The sequence below is a fragment of the Prionailurus viverrinus genome, chromosome X (genome assembly GCF_022837055.1).
Source record: "Prionailurus viverrinus isolate Anna chromosome X, UM_Priviv_1.0, whole genome shotgun sequence".
NCBI lineage: Eukaryota > Metazoa > Chordata > Mammalia > Carnivora > Felidae > Prionailurus > Prionailurus viverrinus.
Genome location: NC_062579.1, coordinates 86,648,717 through 86,661,435, shown reverse-complemented (window position 1 = coordinate 86,661,435; position 12,719 = coordinate 86,648,717). Strand labels below are relative to the sequence as shown.

General features: G+C 40.8%; 1 pseudogene; it reads left to right on the top strand.

Moving 5' to 3' along the window:
* The first annotated feature begins 214 nt into the window (after positions 1-214).
* Positions 215-936, top strand: LOC125157038 (40S ribosomal protein SA-like; annotated as a pseudogene).
* The last annotated feature ends 11,783 nt before the right edge of the window (positions 937-12,719 follow it).

Genomic DNA, 12,719 nt, shown 5'->3' with positions numbered 1-12,719 from the left:
GTGTATCTTAATGTGTTCTCATATGGTGCCTCGGTTGATTCTTATGCAAGATCCACAAGGTAGGCAGAAGAGCCCAGAGAGGTCAAGTGATCTACCTAGAATCATCCAAGTGACTCTTGGATCAAAAACTATTTTACCTTTCCATGCTACCCAGGGAGGGGTCCATATGGCGTTGTTTTGTGTTCCCGTTGTAAGTCAAAGGGGAACTTTCACAATGGCCAGAGCCCTGGACGTCCTGCAAAGGAAGGAGGACGATGTCCTCAAATTCCTTGCAGCAGCAACCCACGCAGGTGGTGCCAACCTTGACTTCAAATTGGCACAATACGTCTACAAAAGAGAAGTGATGGTATCTGCATCATAAATCTGAAGAGAACCCGGGAGAAGCTTCTGCCAGCACCTCGAGCCACGGTTGTCATTGAAAACCCAGCTGATGTCAGTGTCCTATCATCCAGGAATACTGGCCAGCAAGGTGTGCTGAAGTTTGCTGCTACGACTGGAGCCTCTACTACTGCTGGTAACTTCACTTCTGGAACCTTCACTAAACCAGATCCAGGCAGCCTTCTGGGAGCCGAAACCTCTGGAGTTTACTGGTCCTGGGGCTGACCACCAGCCTCTCACAGAGGCATCTTATGGTAAGCTGCCCACCAACACTCCTCCATTGCCATCCATTGCAACAGCAAGGGAGCTCGTTCAGTGCGTCCGATGTGGTGGCTGCTGGCCTGGGAAGTTCTGTGCATGCGCGACACCGTTTCCCATGAGCCCGCAGGGGAGGTCATGCCTGATCTCGACGGGTCTGAGGGTGTGCGGGTGCCCTGTGTGCTTATTCAGCAGATCCTGACTGAAGACTGGAGCCCTCGGCCTGCCGCCCAAGGCTGGTCTGCAGCTCCCACTGCTCAGGCCACTGAATGGGTACGAACAACCGCTGAGCGGTCTTAAGCGGCTCTCCCACAAGGGCAAACAAAATGGAAACAACGATGACAGAAAATAAACAGTCGCTCACAAAACAATTCTTTCACACAACTGTGACTCCTTACGCCTTGGTCTGTACAGTCTTTCAATTGACCGTTCACCGTTAACTATGATCATACTCCCACTTCTTTCATTTGAGAAACACTGCACTAGATAATAACAGGGGACCGTTTGGACAAAAGAGCCGAAAGAAACTGTAGAAAGAGAATGAATTTAGTCGAGGGGGAAATAGATGCCAAATCATGCCTAGGTCTCAGTACTCAGGCAGTAGGAAATCTGAGCCCACAGTCCAGTTAAGCCAGCCATTTGCATAAACCTCAGCAGGAAACTCCAGAATGGCTTTGCACCTGCTCCAAAATATTGGCAAACGAAGCGCTTTGAAACAGGCCAACCAGGGTGCATTGGAAGTAGGCTTCAGAGGCTCGCTCATGCCTAACCAGTTTGCAGTAAGCCCAGATGGTCTCATACTGTGTTGCTTATATCATACAGGATGGTTGTGGAATCTGACATTCAAATATCTATTGCAACATCCATTATTTTCAGTCCCCCCACCAAAAAGATGAAAGCAGCCAAAAACAAAGCCATCCCCCTCCTAACCAAAATCAGATTGATGTGACCATTATCATGAATTATGTACTTCTGTTTACCTGATCATTGCTTGAGGTATCATAATATATGACTGGGCCTGACGAGCTGTTTTCATTCAAATACACCATCTGAAAAAAACCTAATTTTCTTTGTTTAGGTGTGTGGGTTTAAATGTGTACGTCTGTTTGTGCAGGTGGTTTTGCGTTGTACACGTTCTATGTAGGAAATAATTTTTGCTGTTTTATTTTTTCCTCTAAGTGAAAGCGTGCCTAATAGGACATTTACAGGGCTATACATGAGCTTAATTAGAAAGATGCGATTAACATTATGAGTCTTCTGTTCGGCTTCTTATGTGTTTAACAGCGTACTATCCTGTACCTCCCTCAAGCCTCATACCCAAACCCTACTTTCACCCCTAGATGTATTGTCTATATTATATTTGTTTTTTAAATTTTTTTTAATGTTTATTTATTTTTGAGACAGAGAGAGACAGAGCATGAATGGGGGAGGGTCAGAGAGAGAGGGAGACACAGAATCTGAAACAGGCTCCGGGCTCTGAGCTGTCAGCACAGAGCTCGACGCGGGGCTCGAACTCACAGACTGTGAGATCATGACCTGAGCCGAAGTCGGACGCTTAACCAACTGAGCCACCCAGGCACCCCTGTCTATATTATATTTGTATTAAAATATAGCTCACTGTTTTCCTTTACCATTGGAGTAAATGCTTTGCATGGCCCATTTTTATTATTTAAGAGATTTTCTTTGTTCCTAAATTTCAGTGATTTGGAAAATAATATTTTAAGGGACAGAATATTTAAAATGAAAATATTCAGTGGAACAGAATAGAGTCTATAAAGAGACCCATGCTTGGGTTTGATCTTAGGTAAGCTATTAAATTGCCCTAAGTTCCATTTTATGCATAAAAAAAGGGACGATTTTCATACTTCTCTAAAAAGTTTGAATGATTGAATACTTAATGAAGCATAAGGGAACACTTCTATATTCATCTTATGAGGCAAGCATTACCCTGATATTAAAACTCAGACAAGGACACTACAAGAAAAGGAAACTACAGGCCAATATACCTAAAGAACAGGGATGCAAAAATCCTCAACAAAATATTAGCAAACTGAATCCAATAATAGATTAAAAGGATAATTCGCCATAATTAAATGGGATTTATTCCAGAAATGCAAGATGGTTCGACATCTGCAAATCATGTGATACACTACATTAATCAAATGAAGGATAAATATCATATGACTGTCTTAATAGATGCAGAAAATGCATGCAACAAAATTCAACATCCATTCACGATAAAAGCTCTCAACAAAGTGGATATGGAGGGAATGTACTTCAATAAAGCCCGTGCATGACAAACCCACAGCTAACATCAGACTCAATGGTGAAAAGCTGAAAGCTTTTCTTCTAAGATCAGGGACAAATAAGTATGTCCAGTCTTACCACTTTCATTCATATAGTGCTGGAAGTCCTAGTCAGAACAATTTGGTAAGAAAAAAGAAATACAAGGCACCCAAATACGAATGGAAGAATTAAATCTGTCTCCATCTGCAGACGGCATAATATTATACATAGAAAACATTAACGACTCCACCAAAACATGGCTGGAATAAACAAATAACTTCAGTTGAGTCACAGGATACAAAATCAATATACAAAAGTTAGCTGCATTTTATACACTAATGAACTATCAGAGAGTAAAATTAAGAATCGCACTTGTAATTGCATCAAAATAATAAGATACCTAGGAATAATAAACCACCAAGAAGGTGAAGGATCTTATCCTGAAAACTGTAAGAAATTGATGAAAGAAACTGAAGAGGTCACAAAAATTGGAAAGATATTCCATGCTCAGGGATTGGAGGAATTCATAGTGTTAAAATGTCCATACTACTCAAAGCATTCTACAGATTCAGTTGCAATCCCTACCCAAATTCCAATGGCAATTTTCACAGACATAGAATAAAAAAATCTTAAAATTTGTATGGAACCACACACACATTAAAAAACCCCAAATAGCAAAAGCAATCTTGAGAAAGAATTTTTGAGAAAGAGAGAGAGAGAGAAGGAGACAGAGACAGAACTTGAGTGGGGGAGGGGCAGAGAGCGAGAAAGAGACAGAATCGGAAGCAGGCTCCAGGCTCTGAGCTGTCAGCACAGAGCCTGACGTAGGGCTCGAACTCACAAACCGTGAGATCGTAACCTGAGCTGAAGTCGGAGGCTTAACCGACTGAACCACCCAGGTGCCCCAAAAGCATATGTTTTAGGTGAATGTGTTCAGCTATCTTTTAATTCCATCAGATCAATGGACTAGAATAGCGGTCCAGAAACAAACCCATGCATATACGGTTGGTTAATTTATGGCAACAGAGACAAAAATACATAATAGGGAAAGGACAGCCACTTCAATAATTGTTGGGAAAACTGGACAGCCATACTCAAAAGAATGAAACTGGAGCCCTATCTTACACCATATACAAAAATCAACTCAAAATGGATTAAGGACTAAAACATAGGATCGAAAGCCATAAACCTCCTAGAGAAGAGAAAACATAGTGGGTAATGTCTTTGACATCAGTCTTGGCAAAGTAAAAAGCTTCTGCACAGTCACGAAAACTATCAACAAAATGAAAAGGCCACCTAAGGAATGGGAAGAAATATTTATAAATCACATATCGGATAAAAGGTTAATATCCAACATACATAAAGAACTCATACAACTCAAAAAACAAACAGTATAAAAAAGTTATAGAACTTGCCAATAAACAAAAGTGAAAAGCAGACTAACGTCTCAGGAGAATAAGGGGCAGAGGCTTTAAACAGATATGCTATATAAAAGAAAATAGAGGGGCGCCTGGGTGGCTCAGTCGGTTCAGGGTCCGACTTCGGCTCAGGTCGCGATCTCACGGTTGGTGAGCTGGTTGGTGAGTTCGAGCCCTGCTTTGGGCTCGTTGCTGTCAGCACGGAGACAGCTTCTAATCCTCTGCCCTCCTCTCTCGCTGCCCTTTCCTCCACTCAAAAATAAAAATAAACATGAAAAAAAAGTTTCTCTCTCTCGCCCTCTGCCTCTCCACCCCATTCGCTTGTGCTGTCTCTCTCTCTCTCAAAAAATAAATAAATAAATAAATAAATAAATAGAAAATAGAAATGACCAAAGTCAGTACTCAGACTTTATTAGCAATCAGGGAATCTGGTGAATCCTGAATTCTACTGCCTCTACTACTGCCTTTCATGTAGTGATCATAACAGGAGAGGAAATGTGAGTTCATTAGCTACAGTGAGCTGAATTGTATGCCTTCCAAAAGATACGCCAATATCCTAATCCCCAAAACCTTTCAATATTACCTTATATGGGAAAATATCGGGTTGATTTAAGTGTCTTGAGAAGAGAAGTTTATCTTGGATTATTGGGATGGACCCTAAGTGCAGTCACAGGTGTCCTTACAAGAGAGGGGTAGAGGGACTTTTGACACACGCGGAGAGAAAAAAGCAATGCGAACACGGAATCCGAAATTAGGCTGGTGCAATCAACAAGCCAAGAAATACCAAGCAATGCTGACGGTCACCAGATCCCAGAGGAGACATGGAACGGATTCTCCCTTAGAGCCAGAGGGACTGTGGCTCTTCCGACACCATGACTTTAGATTTCTGGTTTCCAGAACTGGGAGATAATTGATTTCTGATTTCTGCTGTTTTAAGCTACCAAGTCTGTGGCCATTTGTGACGACGGTCCTAGGAAATGAATACACTAATATTTGCTTATCTAATCTGGCCAATAGAAAGGATGGGCAGGTGCTGTGATGGTCCTTAAATGCAACACAATTGGTTTCTGCTTTCCTCAATACCACCCATCTAAAAACAATTGTTTCCCCCTCAGTTTGAAAAAAAAATTAAAGATTGATAATATCCAGTATTAGCAAAATATGAGTCAAAGTTCCATCTCATACACTCCTCATTAGAAGAGTACACTCTTATTAGTACAGTCTTTTAGAATAATTGTCAACGACTATTCAATTTTTTTTAAGTTTATTCATTTATTTTGAGAGAGAGAGCATGTACACAAGCTGGGCAGGGGGAGAGAGAGAGAGAGAACGAGAGAATCCCAGGCAGGCTCGGCACTGACAGAGCAGAGCCTGACATGGGGTTCATGGTCAGGAACTGTGAGACAATGACCTGAGCTGAAATCAAGAGTCCCGACTGAGCCACTCAGGTGCCCAATGCCTATTTAATTTTCAAGCCTACACAGGGGGGCGCCTGAGTGGCTCAGTCAGTTAAGCAACCAACTTTAGCTCAAGTCATGATCTCAGCTCAAGTCACGGTCTCAGGGTTCTCGAGTTTGAGCCCCACGTCGGGCTCTGTCCTCACAGCTCAGAGCCTGGAGCCTGCTTCGGATTCTGTGCCTTCCTCTCTCTCTGCCCCTCTCCCCCGCCCTTCTCTCTCAAAAATAAATAAACATTAAAAACTTTTTTAAATAAAAAAACAAAGCCTGCACAGCAATTCTCCCTCTCAGTCTATTCTGAATAATATTTTCACTCTTCACTGCGAGGCACAAGAATATTCATTACAGTATTGAGGAAAAGGAAAAGATATATTCACTTATATGTCCCAGAATGGAAAATAGGTAAATCAAATCTGGTTTAGCATATTAAGGGCTGGTTAAAAAAAGAAAGCAATCGATTTATATAACTGACATGGAATGCCTTATATCATGCATACTTTTATTGGAAAAAGATCAGAGCATAGGCTGTATAGTCTAATAAATACAATTATGAAAGGAAAGACCTTAAGTCCTTCTGCACCACCACTGTTCCCACCGTCTGATTTTACTCTCCTACATAACACCTATTGTCCAAGGTGATGATAAAGACTATTTCTGTCCCCTGAGAAGAAGTACAAATTTCTTAGCATATTGTCCAAAGCCTCTCCATGTCTTGCCTCAGCCTCTTTCTCCGGCTTTGAGCTCCTTCCACGTTGTTCTCCAGCATCCTTAACGCAAAGAATGCAGGTGGTACTTTTCCTTTCTACCACCACTGTCCTTGGTCCACGCTGCAACCACATTTATTGATAGTGCACATCATAAGATATTTATGCACTTCGGGGCACCGGGGTGGCTCAGTCGGTTAAGCCTCCGACTTCGGCTCAGGTCATGATCTCACCGCTTGTGAGTTCCATGTCCTTACCATTGGGCGTCTCTCAGCCTCTCGGGGACTTGATCTACATTTTCTATCACAGGCATTTGGCCCAATAACCAATAAACCTCTGGTACTTCTCAACTCATCTTGGTGCCGGTGTCTCAGTGGAGCAAGACTAACACCGTATCTAACGTGGCTTCCTTTGGTCAGTATTTCCTCTTTTTGTTTATTTTCTTCAGAGTATTAATGTAACCAGAGATGATGGATAACTTGTGTACTCACTGCCCTCCCATTACACCATGAGCTCCATGAAGACCTTATTTGTTCTGATTCATCCTGTGTCCCCAGATTGGTGCGTGGCACTAATTGGGAACTCAGTAGATAACTGTTGAACCAATGGATCTATTCATCAGTCATGGGGTGAACAAAGAAAAGGTGAAACTACAAAATCGTGCTAGGGATATTAAAAAGAGGTGGGGTGCCTGGGTGGCTCAGTCGGTTAAGCATCCGACTTCGACTCAGGTCATGATCTCGGCAGTTTGTGGGTTCGAGCCCCGCGTCGGCACTCTGCTGACAGCTCAGAGCCTGGAGCCTGCTTTGGATTCTGTGTGTCCCTCTCTCTCTGCCCCTCCCCTGCTCTCTCTCTCTTTCTGCCAAAAATAAAAAATAAACATTAAAAAATTTACAAAAATAAGAAGAGTTAGCAATGCTTAAGTTTACCTACAGCGAGGAGAGTAAGACTGGGGGACAGTTTGGAAGAAACTTTCTTCTGTGTATTTCTAACATTCAGCAAATTTGTGTTTTCCTCACTTAATTTATAATTTCAAAGAAATTAAGATAAACTAGGTAAAAATTAAAAGATGAATCCCTCATATCGATGGAAGAAAAATAATTCAAACCAAGTGCCAGTAGAAATCAAAGTAATTCATTATTACATTCACTTGATGATAATCTTAATGAGATTTTAAAACTTATTATACATTGCAGTATCCCTTTATTTAATGAATATAAGATAATCTTCATACTTGCTTCACAATCCCATAATTTAAAGAGAGAATGGGTAATGATTAGAATATGTGAGAAAAGGATGAGAAATGTTTCCAGAGTCACGGCATGACAAGGCACAAAATAGTGTCTAGCGTTCTCTAATCCTCATTTGTGATCTTATGATGATTAAGGAAAAGCTGTCCGAAAGAATTAATAATAGATTTTAGGAAAGGCATGTTGTCAGGTAAGCACAAGGACATTATTTTAAACATATGAGACCTCAAAGTATTAGCTGAGATTATACAACTTCAGCAAACCAATAAGGCAGGTGTAGGAAAGCGGTGTCTGTTATAACAAACTCAGTGCTTTTCAATGCCGACGATGTGTCGGGTGTTGAGGTAGAAAATTTGCATAATAAAGTCACAGTTCTTAAGCTCCTATGACTTGTTAGTTTAATGGAGAAGTCTGGTGTGCAGATGCATAAACGTCTTTTTTTTTAATGTTTATTTATTTTTGAGAGACAGAGAGAGACAGAGTGTGAGCAGGGGAGGGGAGAGAGAGAGGGAGACACAGAATCCGAAGCAGGCTCCAGGCTCCGAGCTGTCCGCACAGAGCCCGACGCGGGGTTCGAACTCACGGACCGCGAGATCGTGACCTGAGCCGAAGTCAGAGGCTTAACCGACTGAGCCACCCCGGTGCCCCGAAGTGCATAAATATCTTATGATGTGCACTATCAATAAATGTGGTTGCAGCGTGGACCAAGGACAGTGGTGGTAGAAAGGAAAAGTACCACCTGCATTCTTTGCGTTAAGGATGCTGGAGAACAACGTGGAAGGAGCTCAAAGCCGGAGAAAGAGGCTGAGGCAAGACATGGAGAGGCTTTGGACAATATGCTAAGAAATTTGTACGTCTTCTCAGGGGGCAGAAATAGTCTTTATCATCACTTTGGACAATAGGTGTTATGTAGGAGAGTAAAATCAGATTTGTATTTCAAAAAAAGATTACTGATGGCAGTGTGGAGAATAGATTGTAAGAATATGGGTACTTGAAGACCATTTAAAAAAAATTTTTTTAAATGTTTTATTTATTTTTGAGACAGAGAGAGACAGAGCATGAACAGGGAAGGGTCAGAGAGAGGGAGACACAGAATCTGAAACAGGCTCCAGGCTCCGAGCTGTCAGCACAGAGCCCGACGCGGGGCTCGAACTCACGGACCGCGAGATCGTGACCTGAGCCGAAGTCGGCCGCCCAACCGACTGAGCCACCCAGGCGCCCCATTGAAGACCATTTTTGAGCCTGTTGCACTCGTGATGACAAGTGACTAAAATGGCATGGTTATTAGGGAAATGAAACATTGGGGGTAGATTTCAAAGATATTTACTAGAATAGATAGGAGTATTTGACAGGTCGGATATGAACGGAGATGGTCAATGCAAAGATGAATTAGAGAACTGATCTAGAAGTTTAGGCTATCTCCCTAATTTCTTAGTTTGATTTTTGCTGCCATTAACAAACAAAAAGACAAAAATGAAACTCAAAAGTGAGCAGAGTTGAAAGTGGGGTAGGGATAGATTTAATATTGGACTTCTGAGTTTGAAGTGCAAATGTAATATACAGGTGGAAGCGTGTGACAGGCATTTGGGTTTGTAGAAATGAAGCTCAAATCAAAGATGTGGAGAAAACAGAGAAGGAGGCAAACCATAAGAGACTCTTAAATACAGAGAACAAACTGGGGGTTGCTGGCGGGTGTGGGGGTGGGGGGATGGGCTAAGTGGGTGATTGACATTAAAGAGGGCACTTGTTGGGATGAGCACTGGATGTCATATGTAAGTGATGGATCAGTAAATTCTACTCCTGAAACCAATACTACACTGTATGTCAACCAACTTGAATTTAAATAAATTAATTAAAAAAATAAAGATGTGGACAAGACATCCACTCTGGGGAATGACAGGTGAAATCACAGGCTTTCTACCACATTTTCCAAAATTTCTCCTGTCACCATTCATGGCTAAATTAAAAATCCGTATTAGACCGGTTATTCTTAATGCTGTGCTTACACCGTAATCAGCTGGGGAGCTTTCTTATTTGTTATTTATCTTTTATTGTTTTATCTATTCTCAAGTTAGTTCACCTACTGTGTCGTTTTGGTTTCAGGAGCAGAACCCAGTGTTTCATCACTTACATATGACACCCAGTGTTCATCCCAACAGGTGCCCTCTTTAATGCCCATCGCCCATTTTCCCCACCCCTATCGACCTTCAGTTTGTTCTCTGTATTTAAGACTCTCTTTTGGTTTGCCTCCCTCTCTGTTTTTATCTTCTTTTTCCTTCCCTTCTCCTATGGTCATCTGTTTAGTTTCTCAAATTCCACCTCTGAGTGACATCATATGATGCTTATCTTTCCCTGACTTATCTCGCTTAGCATAACACATGTTCGTTCCATCCCTGTTGTTGCAAATGGAAAGATTCCATTCTCTTTCATCGCCAAGTAGTATTCCATTGTATATATATGCATCTTCATAATCCATTCATCAGTTGATGGACATTGAGCTCTTTCCATACTTTGGCTATTGCTGATAGCGCTGCTATAAACATGGGGGCGCATGTGTCCCTTCGAATCAGCATTTTTGTATCCTGTGGATAAATTCCCAGTAGTGCTATTGCTGGGTCGCAGGGTAGTTCTAGTTTTAATTTTTTGAGGAACCTCCATACTGTTTTCCCGAATGGCTGCACCAGTCTGCATTCCCACCAGCAGTGCAAAAGAGACCCTCTTTCTCCCCATCCTTGCCAATATCTGTTGTTGCCTGAGTTGTTAATTTTAGCCACTCTGACCGGTGTGAGGTGGTATCTCATTGTGGTTTTGATTTGTATTTCCTCATCTGGGAGTTTTTTTAAAAAACACTACCGTAGATCGATTAATTCGGAATCTCTATGGGTGAAACTTAGGTAGTGATACCTCTTTTTAATACCCCCAGCAAGATTTTGGCTTCTTATTAGTTTATTCCTAGTGATTGGCATTTTGTGTTATTTACGTAGGCTTTACATTTTATTTCCCAGTTTTTTGTTGCTATTATGTAAAAACACAGTCAATTTTGTATTGATTATGGTTCTAGTCGTGTTGTTGTTGTTCTTCTAGTGGATTCCTTAGCACTCACACATAAATAACTGAGCCTTCTTTTGTTAAGTACCACTTATTCTTAATGCATCATCCTTGCCATATTTTGAAGTATTTGATTTGTTAATATTTCATTAAGGATTTTATATCAGCGCGCATATGGGATATTCTTTACTTGTTATGTGCTCATCAGGTTTTACAACCAGGCTACGTTGGTCTCATAAAATGAGTTACAAAGTTTTCCCTCCTCTTTTATTTTCTGAGAGCTTTTGCATAAACCTGATATGAATTTTTTCCTTAAACAGTTGATGGGAGTCAAGAGCGAAGCCTTCCGGGCCAAAAGTTTTCATCGCGGAAATCTTTTTTATTTCTAATTCAATTTCTTCATTGGAGACACTGTAATGTCCATTTTTTATTGTTGTGTTTTGTTAAATTGTGTCTTTCGAGGAAATTGTGTATTTCTTGGAATCTGTTGAATTATTATCATAGAGTACTTGGACATACTTCCGTATATTTGGCCCATAAGAAAATAAGTGGAAAGAAATTATAAAAATCTATGACTCATAGCATAGCAGGCGGTATGAACTTTATGCTCACTGATCAGTTCTCCTTCCCCTCCAAGTCCCATGGGGGTGATGTGGAGTGAACCTAGATGAATACCGAACACCTAACTTCATAGAAAAATGAGAGATTCGTGAAGAATCATCTCCCAATATTTGCTTCTTCATTGTTGTTACTACCTGTGTTTTTTCTCATTGTCTTTCTTCTACATTCTTCATAATTGTTCATAAATCTGAAAAAGATTTTCAAGGCACTGTGGTTCATTTTCTGCCTTCTTAATGATTGCTCTTACTTTCATTATTGTGTTACAGTGACTTTTTGTTTGAGTCTTGTTTTTTTTTTTTTCTTTCTTGCACTTTCAAGGATGGACGCATAAATCCCTACTTTTAAACCATCCTTATTCTCTGATGCGTGCATTTAAAGATAAGATTATCGGGGAGCTTGGGTGGCTCAGTCGGTAAAGTGTCTGACTTTGGCTCAGGTCATGATCTTGAGGTTCGTGGGTTCGAGCTCCGTGTGGAGCTCTGTGCTGACAGCCCAGAGCCTGGAGCCTGCTTCGGATTCTGTGTCTCCATTGCTCTCTGCCCCTCCCCTGCTCGCACTCTGTCTCTCTCTCTCTCTCTCTCTCTCTCAAAAATAAATAAAACATTAAAAAATTTTTAAAAATAACAACAAATTAAGATAAAACTACCTTATTGCCACTTTACCTGCCTCCCACAGTTTTTGATATGTTCTGGTTTCATTATTATTTCATTATTATTCAGTTCTAAGTAGTTCCCAATTTCCATCAGAATTTCACATTTGACCTTTATTTAGAAATGTATTTCTGAATTTCTAAATATTTAGTAATTTCCTAGATAGCTTACTGTTAATCATTTCTAATTTAGTTATGTTGTGGCCAGGGAATATATTATCTCTGAGGTAGATCATTTGCAATCCAGCGAGACATGTTTTATCGCCTAACGTAAGACCTATGTTGATGAACACTCGTGTGCACTAACAAAGGATATATGTTTCTGTAGCTATTGGGTGTATATTGTATTGTATGAATGCCATTTAGATCATGTTTGTTGATAGTATTGTTCAAATAAGCTCTATTATTACCGAATTTTTGGCTATTTGTTCCATCAGTTTCTAAGACGGGGTTGTGGAAGTTTCCAAGCATGATTGTTGATTTTTCTGTTGGTCACTTTCCTTCAGACTATTTCAGTTTATTGTGTCTGAAGCTCTGTTGTTAGGTGCCTACGCATGTATGGTAGGCACTTCCACATTTATCACTAGTAATACACCTGGAATTAATTCTACGTTATCTGATATTACATAGCCACACAGGTTTTCTTATGC